This window comes from Somniosus microcephalus, chromosome 13, assembly GCF_052327205.1.
Source record: "Somniosus microcephalus isolate GS21.2 chromosome 13, FLI_Smic_1.0, whole genome shotgun sequence".
NCBI classification, from domain to species: domain Eukaryota; kingdom Metazoa; phylum Chordata; class Chondrichthyes; order Squaliformes; family Somniosidae; genus Somniosus; species Somniosus microcephalus.
Genome location: NC_140999.1, coordinates 66,525,853 through 66,539,456, shown reverse-complemented (window position 1 = coordinate 66,539,456; position 13,604 = coordinate 66,525,853). Strand labels below are relative to the sequence as shown.

General features: G+C 49.7%; 1 pseudogene across 1 annotated transcript in view; it reads left to right on the top strand.

Annotated features, from left to right (window-relative positions):
* The window catches only part of LOC147108393 (zona pellucida sperm-binding protein 4-like), a 70,373-nt pseudogene that overhangs the window by 18,633 nt on the left and 38,136 nt on the right, over positions 1–13,604 (top strand). Inside the window, exons 2-7 of the transcript XR_015080498.1 lie at positions 1,788–2,008; positions 10,434–10,639; positions 10,712–10,809; positions 10,890–11,038; positions 11,108–11,297; positions 13,429–13,588. The product of XR_015080498.1 is annotated as a zona pellucida sperm-binding protein 4-like (transcript). The remainder of the gene's footprint in view (positions 1–1,787; positions 2,009–10,433; positions 10,640–10,711; positions 10,810–10,889; positions 11,039–11,107; positions 11,298–13,428; positions 13,589–13,604) is intronic.

The window sequence follows — 13,604 nt, the reverse complement described above, 5'->3', positions numbered from 1 at the left end:
AATATTACGATGTCCTGTCCTGCCCAATTTGTAACTTCGACTCCCAAAGTGCAGAAATCATGGAGGAGCACCAAAAGTCTACGGAACATCGGGAGAAGCTGGCTCTACGACAGAAACAGGAGGAAGAGAAGGAGGAACTGCGCATGCAGCTGGCAGCTGTGGCAGCTGACAATGGAGCCCAGAGAGTCTCCAAGAAGCAGAAAAGGAAAAGGAAAAACAGAAGATGACCCATCTGAACAATTATCACCTCTACCAGATCACACACGTGGTCCCTCCGAACGGAGCCAAATCAGTTCGGAAGTTCAAGCTGTTAAATCCATGAAAGGACTATTGAATGAGTAACGTGAACCGACTACACCACAGAGATTGAATCTGTGAACTGTTTTCCGCAGAGACTGAATCTGTGATATGTTACGTTAAACATGAAGTTATACATGTATATATGTTATTACGTTATGTTAAATGGGGGGGATGACTATAAAGCTAAGAAGGGAGGAGTGTTGTGTATGTAACCTGTTCCACCTTAAGAGAGCTTAAGCCTGTTCCACCTTAAGAGATGTACTACTTTCTCAGGCTGCTGTAGACGTAATACCGGGGGTGAACACACCGGTATATAAGCACTGTGCAGTAATCTTGTATTCAGAATAGTCCCTACCTCCAACCAGTAAAGACCTGTTTTTATTGTTACTCATTAGTCTGTGTTTTAATTAACTAAATAATTCACAGACTTAACAGTATCCTCCTTTGTGAAGACAGAACCAAAATATGTATTTAGTTGGTCTGCCATTTCTTTGTTCCCCATTATAAATTCCCCTGATTCTGACTGCAAGGGACCTACGCTTGACTTCACCAATCTTTTTCTCTTCACATATCTATAAAAACTTTTACAGTCAGTTTTTATGTTCTCTGCAAGCTTACACTCATATTCTATTTTCCCATTCTTAATTAATCCCTTTGTCCTCCTTTGTTGAATCCTAAACTGCTCCCAATCCTCAAGGTTATTGCTTTTTCTGGCCAATTTATATGCCCTCTCCTTGGACCTTATGCTATCCCTAATTTCCCTTGTTAGCCACGGCTGGGTCACCTTTTTTGTTTTATTTTTATGCCAAACTGGGATGAACAAATTCTGTAGTTCATCCATTCGGACTTTGAATGTTTGCCATTGCCTATCCACCGTCAACCCTTTGAGTGCCATTCCCCAATCAATCCTACCCAACTCGCTCCTCAGACCATCATAGTTTCCTTTATTTAAATTAAACGGATGCCACGGGAAAGGCACGCGTACGATATGCCCACATCTGGTAGGAGAAGGCCCTAAGGATGAGTGCAGCTATAATAAGTGAGAGGGGTGTGTGTTGGAATTATCACATCTTGATCACCATCACACCTGCTCAGGATATAGAGCCGAACGGGAGTATTGTATAGCCACCACAGAGACTGAGTACCAATATAGTAACCTTGTATGTGCAATCACAATGCCTAACTTTTGTTTTACGCCAAAGATCCCTGTGGCAGTTGGACACCCCAGATTGGTGTATGTACACTCAAGGGAGGAGATAAAACTGAATGTGCCAGATAGCCTAAAGGACGAGTTGGTCAATTATGAAGATCCAGTGGAGACAGGCTGACAGATAGAGCTTCTCAAAAATGCAAACTACCTCCCGAGTAACCCGTGGGAACAGGAACCCGCCACACTGGGATTGGCTCCAATTCCTGCCGCACTCGGAGCCCGGCCATAAAGCGGCTTGGTGTGGGAGGAGATTATTATCTTACTTGCAATAACCGAGATGGGGCATTGGGCGGTTGGTTGCTCTCTTGGCTGGGCTCTCCTTACTCCGAGCCCAGCCACTGCTTCTCGGCGATGATGTTTGTCCGACAGACCCAGGCTGGAGATTTGAGTGCGGCCACCCAGACATTAGCAGCACCGACTGCATCAGCCAGGGTTGCTGCTTTGACCCGCAGGGCTCGAATGTCCATCCCTACTTCTACAGTCTGAGGAACAGCCCAGGTAACAGAGTGCCCCTCGCCCCGATTCTAGAGGGAATACTTGTGGGGATGGGGGAGGAATCCAATTTGTACATCAGGACATGATCCGCGGTCCTGTTGCTGTCTCATTCTGTGTAATGGGGCAGGGTGGACATGTCTGTTGACTGAACTCGTCCCGTGGAGTCCTGAGTGAAGCTGCTTCCACTTGGTGTATGGTATTGTAATTAACTAAATAGAACATCAAGGTGTATGGCTGTACATCCATCATATGGAAGGCAGGTGTCAATAGCTGAGGTTCTGGGTGTTGGAATGAATTAGCTAGGTTTGTGAATATTTGCTGGAATGAGGAAATGGTGTCCTGTTTGATTCAGTTGAGGTAAAGTAACCTGCTGCTGAAATTGTACAATGAGTGACCCTATTGCTCTGCAAATGTGTTGATTTTGTTGATCAGGTTGTTATTGGGCTTATTAATGATACATTTCTGGTCCATAATGGCAGTAAATCTCAAATCTGTGCTTCATCTAATGTTGGTAGGGTGGAGCAAGTTTGGTCTTGAAGGTTGATACACCTGGTGAAGGAACATTGGTGGTAAAGTTGGCCTTTCAGTAGAATTGGTAATGTGTTGAGTCTGCAGTACCTCTACTACAGGTTGGTTGGTCAAGCTGTTACTGGATTAGTAGTTGTTGAGAGCATGGAATCTTCTGTAGGCTACAATTTATTTTCATGAATTCTCATTGAATAGCCAGTCACACACACAGTAGTGGAAAGTTAACTGCTCTTGCAAGGAAGGTTTTTGATGATCAATCTCTGCCACACCTCATGCATGTGTTTGGGTTGTTGGGGGGCAGGTGGTGACTGTTGCTTATAAATATTGGTGGCCTGCACTAGACCTTTGGACTCCTATGTTTTGATTACCATGTGGTTTGGAGCTTGCTGCTGACAATTGGTACAAAGTAGCTCCCACATTATGATCTTGAATGGTGGTAGCAAAAAAAAATCACTGGACCAATATGTCGAGGAACTGACGAGAGATCAGGCCATCTTAGACTGGGTATTATGTAATGAGAAAGGAATAACTCGCAATCTTGGTTTGCGAAGCCCCTTGGGGTGCAGCAATCATAATATGATAGGATTCTTCATTAAGATGGAGAGTGAAGTAGTTGACTCAGAGACTAGGGCCTAGAAATTCAGTTGGTTGCGCCAGAAGTTAGCGCCTAAAGAAAAGTGAATGTCGGGCGCTATGCGTGTTGCGGCCGGGCGCAGCGCAGTTTGCGCCTCGCCCCAAATTAAGTTGGCCGTTAGCGCCGGCGCAAAGTTTAGCGCCCGCCCGGATGCGCGCGCAGAAAATGACGTCACATCCTCGTGCAACGCCCTTTGGCCGCCCCGATTCCAAACTTCAGTCGGACCGCCCCATTGTGCGGCTGGCGGCCAGAGCGTTTGAAAAAAGGAACACAACACAGCCAGCGCGGGCCCCGGGGGGCGCAAATTAAAGGGGACGTACCCTCCAGTATAAAGGCCAGCCATTTTGCAGCAAACACTCTTGTGCAACGCATTTCTGGACACACAACAAGGAGGATAGCTAACTGGTTTCAAGCAGCAACAGCGCAGGTATTTTTGGACTCAGGCCAGAGCGCTGCAAGTGGCCTTTTGGAAATTTGACTGTTTGCCAGGATTTGATGGGGGTTGCATGGGGTGCCAACGCGGAGCTGCAGCGCCATGTCCGTAGGGCTCGCAGACGCATTGTGAGAGGGGCAGCCCTGGCTAGAGGCAGAGGGGGCAACAGGCATCGGCCACGTAGGCCTTACCCAGTCAGGCTATACCGCCAGCAGCGCTCCTACCTCAACATGACTGGCGCGCGATGTGTTAGAAGGCTCCGATTCCGAAAGGAGGTGGTTGCAGAGATCTGCCACCTGCTTCGCAGAGATCTGCGTCCAAAGCTCAGGTGCAGGACGTCTCTGTCGGTGGAAGTGAAGGTGACGGTGGCATTGAACTTCTATGCCACCGGCTCCTTCCAATCCGCTGCTGGGGACATAGCTAACATCTCCCAGTACGGCGTGCATCGCTGCATCCGCCAGGTGACCGAAGCACTGTTCAGAAGGAGAAGCCAATTCATCTCCTTCCCCATGGCCCTGGAGAGCCAGCATCAGCGCGCATTGGGATTTGCAAGACTCGCGGACTTCCCCTTGGTGCAGGGCGCCATTGACTGTACGCATGTGGCTTTGCGGGCCCCTCTGGAGCATGGCAAGCAGTTTCGCAACAGGAAGGGCTACCATTCTCTGAATGTGCAGCTGGTGTGTGACCACAAGCAGCGCATCATGGCTGTCAATGCCAGCTTTCCAGGCAGCAGCCACGATGCGTTTATCCTGCGGCAGAGTACTGTGCATGACATGTTCGAGGCACAGCCTCCCCCAAGAGGATGGCTACTCGGGGACAAAGGCTATCTTTTGTGTACCTGGCTCATGACCCCGCTCCGCGCGCTCAGGACCGCTGCTGAAGAGGCATACAACGAGAGCCATCAAACCACCCGCAACATCATCGAGCAAACTATTGGGGTCCTCAAGCAGCGGTTCCGCTGCCTTGATCGCTCTGGAGGATCTCTGCAGTATTCGCCGGACCGGGTCTCCCAATTTGTGGTAGTTTGCTGCATGCTACACAACCTGGCTATCCGCAGGACTCAGGCACTGCCACCTGATGTTGGACCAGCACCTCAGGAGGAGGAGCAGGAGGAGGAGGAGGAGGAGCATGAGTACGTTCCCAGGAGGGAGCGACCAGGGCCAAGGGCCGCGCGACGCCACCTTATTACACGTTACTTCTAAGCCCCCTGTCAGGGAATGCCTTGTGGCCATGAGGGAAGATGAATGCAGCCGCTCCGCAAGCCCTCAGCCGGCGAAGCCAACAAACACTAACAAGAACAACCATGGAGACTCTATGAATAAAGATAATTATTTATTACACAAAAATGAAAACCCCTTCCCACATGAATCCCCAAAAACAATCAACGGGCCCCACAAAAAGCCCAACAAATGACTCACTCCCACAAACTGGGGAGGAGTAACTCCACATTTGTACAAACCTGGCCTCAACCTCAGCCTTAACGCAAAAAATAAGCCCACGAACCAAACAACCATGGGCAAAAGAAAGATGGCCACCGCCATATAAAACGAAAGCTGGCCACACCCTCTACTGAGTGGCCCGCGAGGGCGAGACCTTGTCCAGCCTTTTGCCTCCCCTGCCCGGCCTGCTGCTCCTTCGCAAGCTCTGCCCAGTGGCTGCTGCGAGGCTGGGGGAAGGCGCCTGAGGCTCAGATGTCCTACCGCCAGATGACCTTGGGGGGCGGCCTACACGGCCTTTGGGCCTCGAGGGGCCGGCTGCTGAGTGGCGCACCTGAGGCTGGCCACCATCAGCTCCAGCCGCTTGCCCTTGATGCCCCAGTGGGGGAGTGGCGGCGACGGATGGCGCAATGTGGACAAGCTGGCGTCTGGGATGCGCTGGCTGGTGCTGTGGCACGCTGGCACTCGGTCGGGCCCGCACTGCAGGATCCGCACCAATCAGCCGAGGGGCGGCTCGCTGGGATGCTGCAGCGCGGCGGGTGCTCTGGCGATGCCTGCCTGAGACAGCGCGTGTGGCAGCAGTGAGTGCCTCTGTTGTCCTGGTGTGCGCCCGCATCACACCCGCCAGGGACTTGATGGCATCAGTGAGCATGCGGCCACTCGTGGCAGTTGATGCCCCGAACTCGCGCACACTGGTCGCCAGTGACTCGATGGCCTCAGGCATGCGCCCCACCACGCGCATGAGCTCCGTGTGGCGCCGGTCCGAATCCTCGGCCATCTTGTCCAGCTTCCGCGCCTCCTCCGAGGTGAAGGTGTCCGGACTGGAGTCGGGACTCTCCCGCTGGGGAGCAGGGGACCGAACTAGGGGAACCTTGCCACGTTGGTGGCGGCGAGTGTCCCGATCAACTGCACTCCCCTCTGATCCTTCCCCCCTTTGCGGGGAAGGCCGCGGCCCACGCGCAGCGCTCCTGGGTGGCTGGACGCCACTGGTCCCAGCAGCTGCAATCCCCTGCGACAGTTGGTCCAGGCACTCGTCCAGTGAGGACGTGTCAATCATTTCGTCCTCTCCTGCGGGACCTGAGTGTTCCCCTGATGGTCTGGCTTGCTCTTGCTCCTCCTCCTCCTCCTCCTCCTCCTCCTGCTCGGAGGGGCTGTCACTGGCAGCTTCAGGGACCTGGTCGTCACCAGCTGAAAGCAGGAATGCACAAGAGTAGCTTCAGAGTGAGGAGACGGCATCAGCGAGGGAGTCAGGACTGGTGGCATTCAGCGCATTGGTGGGACAGTGGCAAAGGAGGTAGCTCGGATGCGCAAGTGCGACGCGAGAGGGCCAAAAGGCGAGGTCCTTACCATTGCCGGGCAGTGGAGGGTCGGCTACTCCGTACGCTGTGGGCACGATCAGCCGGGCTCCCATGAGCCCACTCACGCGCTCCTCCAGGGGAGTGAGCTTCTGCAGCTTGGCGCGGCCTCCCCTGGTCCTGGCACGGGCCTGGCGATTATAGGCAACTTTAGCCTGCAAGAGAAAGAACGGGCTGTAAGTACGGAGTGTAGCCCTGATGTAGTGTGCACTGCCTCCCATGGTCGAATAGCTTGGCCAGAGTGTAGGGTGCAGAATGGGCACTTGATGCTCATGACTGTCCCAAAGCTGCTGGCTGAGGGCTGGCCATTAGGCCTTTCAGCTCCCTTTGCCCATCATGTCAGGTGTACATGCAAGAATGAGGAGGAGACTGGAAAGGGTACTCACCCTGACAATCCTGGTCAGGTCGTTGTATTTTTTCCGACATTGTTTGTGGGTCCTGGTGGCATCGCCGGTGAACGTCACCCTGTTGGCGATCTGCTTCCAGGCTCTGGTGTATTCTTGGTGGGTCGGATTCCTCCCTGTCTCTGGGAACAAGATCCTGCGCCTCTTCTCCAGAGCTGTCACCATTATTCCCAGATCACGCTCTGAGAAGCGCAGGGCACGCTCACGGGCCTTCTCTGGCATTGCCATGACTCCCTGGGGCTGAGCAGCAGTGTTGAGGCCTATTTGCAAAGCTGCAGTGTGCAGGGCGTGGCAGCAGACCAAATCGTCCCTTCCCCCTTTAAGAGCTGGTCGGCGCCACGGGGTCTGCTGTCAATCAAAAAATGACCGCACCCGCGCTGCGCCCCGCCTCGGCGCTATCCCTCTGCACCGCCGGCTTAGCGCCTAAAGATAGTAGTGGAACGCCTCTTTTAGCGCTCCAGCAACCTCTTAGGGCGAAGCGACTGAATTTCCGACAAGGGGGCGCAACTTTGGGGCGGGCGCTAACTTCGGGTGGGCGCTAACATTAGCGCCCCAAAACTGGCTATACTGAAATTCTAGGCCTCGGGTCCTGATTTTAAATAAAGGAAACTACGACGGTATGAGGCGTGAGTTGGGTAGGATTAATTGGGGAATGTTACTCCAAGGGTTGAGGGTGGATAGGCAATTGCAAACATTTAAAGATCACATGGATGAACTACAGAATTTGTTCATCCCTGTTTGGCATAAAAATAAAACAAAAACGGTGATTCAAACCTGGCTAACAAGGGAAATTGGGGATAGCATAAGATCCAAGGAGAGGACATATAAATTGACCAAAAAAAGCAGTAAACCTGAGGATTGGAAGCAGTTTAGGATTCAGCAAAGGAAGACAAAGGAATTAATTAAGAGGGGGAAAATAGAGTTTGAGAGTAAGCTTGCAGCGAACATAAAAACTGATTGTAAAAGCTTCTATAGATATGTGAAGAGAAAAAGATTGGTGAAGTCAAGCGTACGTCCCTTGCAGTCAGAATCAGGGGAATTATAACGGGGAACAAAGAAATGTGTGCAGTTTTGGTCGCCTTATCTGTGGAAGTATGTTCTTGCCATGGAGGGAGTGCCACGAAGATTCACCAGACTGATACCTGGGATGGCAGGAATGACGTATGAGGAGGGATTGGGTCGATGGAGCTTATACTCGCTGGAGTTTAGAAGAATGAGAGGGGATCTCATTGAAACTTATAAAATTCTAACAGGACTAGACAGACTAGATGCAGGAAGGATGTTCCCAATGGTGGGGGAGTCCAGAACCAGGGTCACAGTCTAAGGATAAGGGTAAGCCATTTAGGACAGAGATGAGGAGAAATTTCTTCACACAGAGAGTGGTGAATCTGTGGAATTCTCTACCACAGAAGGCAGTTGAGGCCAATTCATTAAGTATATTCAAGAAGGAGTTAGATATATTTCTTAAGGCTAAAGGGATCAAGTCACATGGGATTGGGGGCAAGGTGATGACATGTATAGATAACTGGTGGGCAGACAGATAGCAAAGAATTGGAATAAACGGGTCTTTTTCAGAGTGGCAGGCAGTGACTAGTGGGATACCGCAGGGATCAGTCCTACGTCCCCAGCTATTCACAATATATATTAATGATCTAGACAAGGGAACTAGATGTAATATCTCCAAGTTTGCAGACGACACAAAGCTGGGTGGGCGTGTGTGCTGTGAGGAGGATGCCAAGAAACTCCAGTATGATTTGGACAGGTTGGGTGATTTGGCAGATGCAGTATAATGTGGATAAATGCAAGGTTATCCACTTTGGTGGCAAAAACAGGAAGGCAGATTATTATCTGAACGGCAATAGATTGGGAGAAGGGGAAGTGCAACGAGACCTGGGTGTCTCTGTGCACCAGTCGCTGAAGGTAAGCATGCAGGTGCAGCAGGCGGTTAAGAAGGCAAATGGTATGTTGGCCTTTGTAGCGAGAGGATTTGAGTACAGGAACAAGGATATCTTGCTGCAGTTGTACAGGGCCTTGGTGAGACCACACCTTGAGTATTGTGTGCAGTTTTGGTCGCCTTATCTGAGGAAGGATGTTCTTGCCATGGAGGGAGTGCAGCAAACATTCACCAGACTGATACCTGGGATGGCAGGAATGACGTATGAGGAGGGATTGGGTCAATGGGGCTTATACTCGCTGGAGTTTAGAAGAATGAGAGGGGATCGCTTTGAAACTTATAAAATTCTAACAGGACTAGATAGACTAGATGCAGGAAGGATGTTCCCGATGGCGGGGGAGTCCAGAACCAGGGGTCACAGTCTTAGGATAAGGTGTAAGCCATTTAGGACAGAGATGATGAGGAATTTCTTCACCCAGAGAGTGTTGAACCTGTGGAATTCTCTACCACAGAAGGCAGTTGAGGCCAATTCATTAGATATATTCAAGAAGGAGTTAGATATATTTCTTAAAGCTAATAGGATCAAGGGATATGCGGAGAAGGCAGGGACAGAGTACTGAGTTTGGATGATCAGCCATGATCTCATTCAATGGCAGAGCAGGTACGAGGGGCTGAATGACCTACTCCTGCTCCTATCTTCTATGTGTCTATCCAGGCCAAAGCTTCCAATGCAATAGCATGGATATCTTGTAGGCTGCCTGCGAACTTCATCTGAGGGCAGTGCTCAATGTTGTGATCCAGAGTCTAATTAGGAGCTCCACAGTCGCATGATGGGGATGCTTTAAACTTCAATCTATGGAGAAGGTGGCAGCATCTACCATGACCGGTTCTGAGGCAGTTGATTGTTTTGGTTTGATCCTTCAGGCTGTACTATGAAGTCCTCTAGGGAATCTATTTGGAATGTTGCATTTCCCCATCTGTCGAAACTGAAGGGTTTTGGCAAGGGTCCAAAATTGCTTTCTAGATTTGAGATGGGTTGGTCAAGTTGGCCTAGATCGGCATGTCTCTGCTGGTGTAGTGGTAGTTATGAGACTGCATATTCGCAGCATAGGTGAGGTGGCAAATTACCTGATTGTCATTTTAAAAAATCATCTTGTTCACTAATTTCCTTTTTGGGGAAGGAAATCTGCTGTCCTTGCCTGGACTGGCCTATGTGAGTCCAGACCCACAGCAATGTGGTTGACTCTTAGCTGCTCCCTGAAATGGCCCAGCAAATCACTGAGTTGTAACAAACCACTACGACAGTCAGTGTGGATAACTTCACCACATGGGAAGGCAGCTCACCAACACCTTAAAGGGCAATTGGGGATGGGGCAATAAATGCCAGCCTTGCCAGTAACACCCACATCCTGTGAATGAATTAAAAAAATATATAATAACTAAATCTGAAATCACTGCTAGCCATGGGTCAAATGAAATGGAGTTGGGATATAGATCAGCCATGATCTCATTGAATGGTGGAACTGGCCTGAGGGGCTGATTGGCCGAGTGCTGATTCCAGCTAATATAAATGCATCCTTGCTCACTCCACTATCAAACTAAATGGTTGTGCTTCCACTTGGATTCAAGTCATGTTACTGCTGTGAGCTAGTCTGTGGCTTTTGAGACTCAGTCCCTCAAGTCTCTGGTCTGAGACCCCTGATTTCTCCACTAATGAGAAGCCCCTGACCATCAATGGGAGCAGTGGAATTGAATTGTAATTCTCTTGCGGTGTGCACAGCGGATGGTCAGTTCATCATAGTGATTTCCAAGACCCTGACCCTTCCTGCCCTCAACCTGTCATCTCTGTATGTGAAAGATGGACAATAAGCGGAGTGCAGGCCTAAACTAACCACTGCCCAGCTTGTGACCATCTGCTTCCCAATGACCTCTTGTGGCTTGACCAAGTGGGTGAGTATTGATGGGCCGAACATTCTCCATGTGAATGAACCAGCTCCCTGTTAACCAGTGTTCTCTCTGCAGGAGGAGAATGGAACCTTTGTGTATGAAATGGATGTGTTGGGTAAGAGGATGATTCTGACTGAGAAACTGGGCTCAATAACCCGAGACAGCACCTTCAGGTAGGAGGATGGTGGGGAGATGTTGGGGTTGGAGGGATGTGTTGCTAGATGAAGCTCCACCTGCTATTGTCTCTCAGCAGCCTGCATGCCCAGAGCAAGTACAAGGGGAGGAAAGAGACTGGCTTACAAATCAATGTCACGGTTTACACGGCTCCTCCACCACCTCCAGCTTCTGATGATGGGATTCTGAAACTGGAACTGAGAATTGCAAAAGATACAACGGCCCTGGGTAATGGTGACAGAAACACTGGGAATGTGTCAATGCAGGGAGTTACTGGTTCTTGTGTCTGCCTTTCAGGTGGTAGCTACAGATCCTGGTATGTGGATAGTGACTACCCCATTCAGAGTATCCTTCAGGACCCAGTGTTTGTGGAGGTTCGTGTCCAGGACCGCACGGACCCAATGATTGTCCTGAGGTTGCATGACTGCTGGGCGACTCCTGTCCCAGCCCCAAACTTCGAGGTGCAATGGAGTTTACTGGTGGATGGGTAAGGAAAGGCTAAGTGGAAGGGCTAATGGTTTTAAGAATTGATAGAAAATGATGGGCCGGAAAAAAACAACTGTTCCATCAAGCCTGCTCCACACCCGGACTGTAGCATTGTGACTAGACAGTTCCTACCCCTCTCATCCGAATAACCACGTAATCTCCTGGGGGAGACAGAAAACCCAGGACCAATAAGGAGGGGGATTGGGGGGGAAATACTCTGATTCCTCTGATTGCATCCAGTCTTGGAGATCACATGGGCCACACTCTGCCAAATGTTAATTGTGTAGACACTTGCCTTCTATATGTGATCTGATCTCTGCTTCCAGCCAAGGACCAGTCCAGTTCTCCCCTGGAAGGTGTGCAGCCAATTGGCACCCACCCCATGTCAATGTATTCTAGTCACTCGCTACTCTCTAGCTGGGGGGGTGTGTAGGAAGGAGAACCACCCAAGATTACTCTATCCCTACTCTTGCCCAGTTTAAACACCTCCCCATGTCTTCGTATCTTAAACTGTAATAATCTCAGCAAGGATGCTATACAGCCCTTTATAGATCTCCATCAGGCCACCTCTAATTCTACACTGGTCAAGGATAAATAGACACAGCTCAATGTGTCTGAGTAGCTATGGGTCTTGTAGCTAGGAATCATTCTCGTAGTTCCTCAGTCCCTTCTCCCATGTAGAAAGGAAGCAGAGGGTAATGGTTGATGGGTGTTTTTGTGACTGGAAGGTTGTTTCCAGTGGGGTTCTGCAGGGCTCAGGATTAGTTCCCTTGCTTTTTGTGGTATACATCAGCGATCTTGACTTGAATATAGCAGGGTATGATTAAGAAGTTTGCAGATGATACTAAAATCGGCTGTGTGGTTGATACTGAAGATGGAAGCTGTAGACTGCAGGGAGATTTCAATAAATTGGTCAGGTGGGCAGAACAGTGGCAAATGGAATTCAATCCGGAGATGTGTGAGGTAATGCATTTGGGGCTGGCTGACTAGGAAAGGAAATACACATTAAATGGTAGGACACTGAGTAGTTTAGAGGAACAAAAGGACCTTGGTGTGCATGTCCACAGATCTCTGAAGATAGCAGGCCAAGTAGATAAGTAGATAAGGTGGTTAAGAAGGCATACGGAATGCTTGCCTTTATTAGCCATGGCATAGAATACAAGAGCAGGGGGGTTATGCTTCAACTGCAGAAAACACGAGTTAGGCCTCAGCTAGAGTACTGCGTGCAGTTCTGGTCACATTACAGGAAAGATGTGATTGCACTAGAAGGTACAGAGGAGATTTACAAGGATATTGCAGGGAGTAGAGAATCTTAACTATGAGGAAAGACTGGATTGGTTGGGTTTGTTTTCCTTGGAACAGAGGAGACCTTATTGAGGTGTATAAAATTATGAGGGGCCTAGATAAAGTGGATAGAAAGGACCTATTTCCCTTGGCAGAGGGGTCAAAAACCAGGGGGCACAGATTTAAAGTAATTGGTGCAAGGTTTAGAGGTGGGTAGTGTGATTAGGCTGGATAGCTCTTTGTTGGCCAGCGCGGAAACGATGTGCTGAAATGGCCTCCTTCCGTGCTGTAACTTTCTATGATTCTATGTGAGGGAACCAAAACTAGGTGTAGTACAATTGATGCAGTCTAACCAATGACTTGCATAGTGACCGAACGTTGTCCTTTGATTTGTATTGAATAGTTCTATGAATACAATCCAATACCCTGTTGGCTTTAGCTAAGTTTCTCTACATTGATCCTGAAACTTTTCACTTGACCTTTCAGTATTGTTCCATGCAACAGTTACGATTGCACTAAGAAAGCTGAATGTGACCCCAGCTTTAGAATAATGGGGTGAATTAAATGGTATATTGTAGCCCAGGGGTGGGTGTAGATGGCTATTTTCTCATCGAAGGAATGGCTTGAACTCTAACCCTTGCCGCCAATGCCAAATTAAAATCCCTTTTTTTATTGGATCAATTTTTTTTCTGCTCCCACTGACTGACCCTCCTGTTGCAGTTGCTCCCACTGATGGACCCTCCTGTTGCAGGTACTCCCACTGATGGACCCTCCTGTTGCAGGTGCTCCCACTGACTGACCCTCCTGTTGCAGTTGCTCCCACTGACTGACTGACCCTCCTGTTGCAGGTGCCCCTATGAGGGTGATGACTACCAGACCCTCCTACACCCGGCGGATGTGTTTCCCGGCCTGCAGTTCCCAACCCATCACAAGTGGTTTGAAGTGAAGACTTTTGTATTGCTGGATGGAGATTCTGCCCAGCCTCACTGGACAGGTAACCAAACAGAAGTCTGAGCCAATGAAA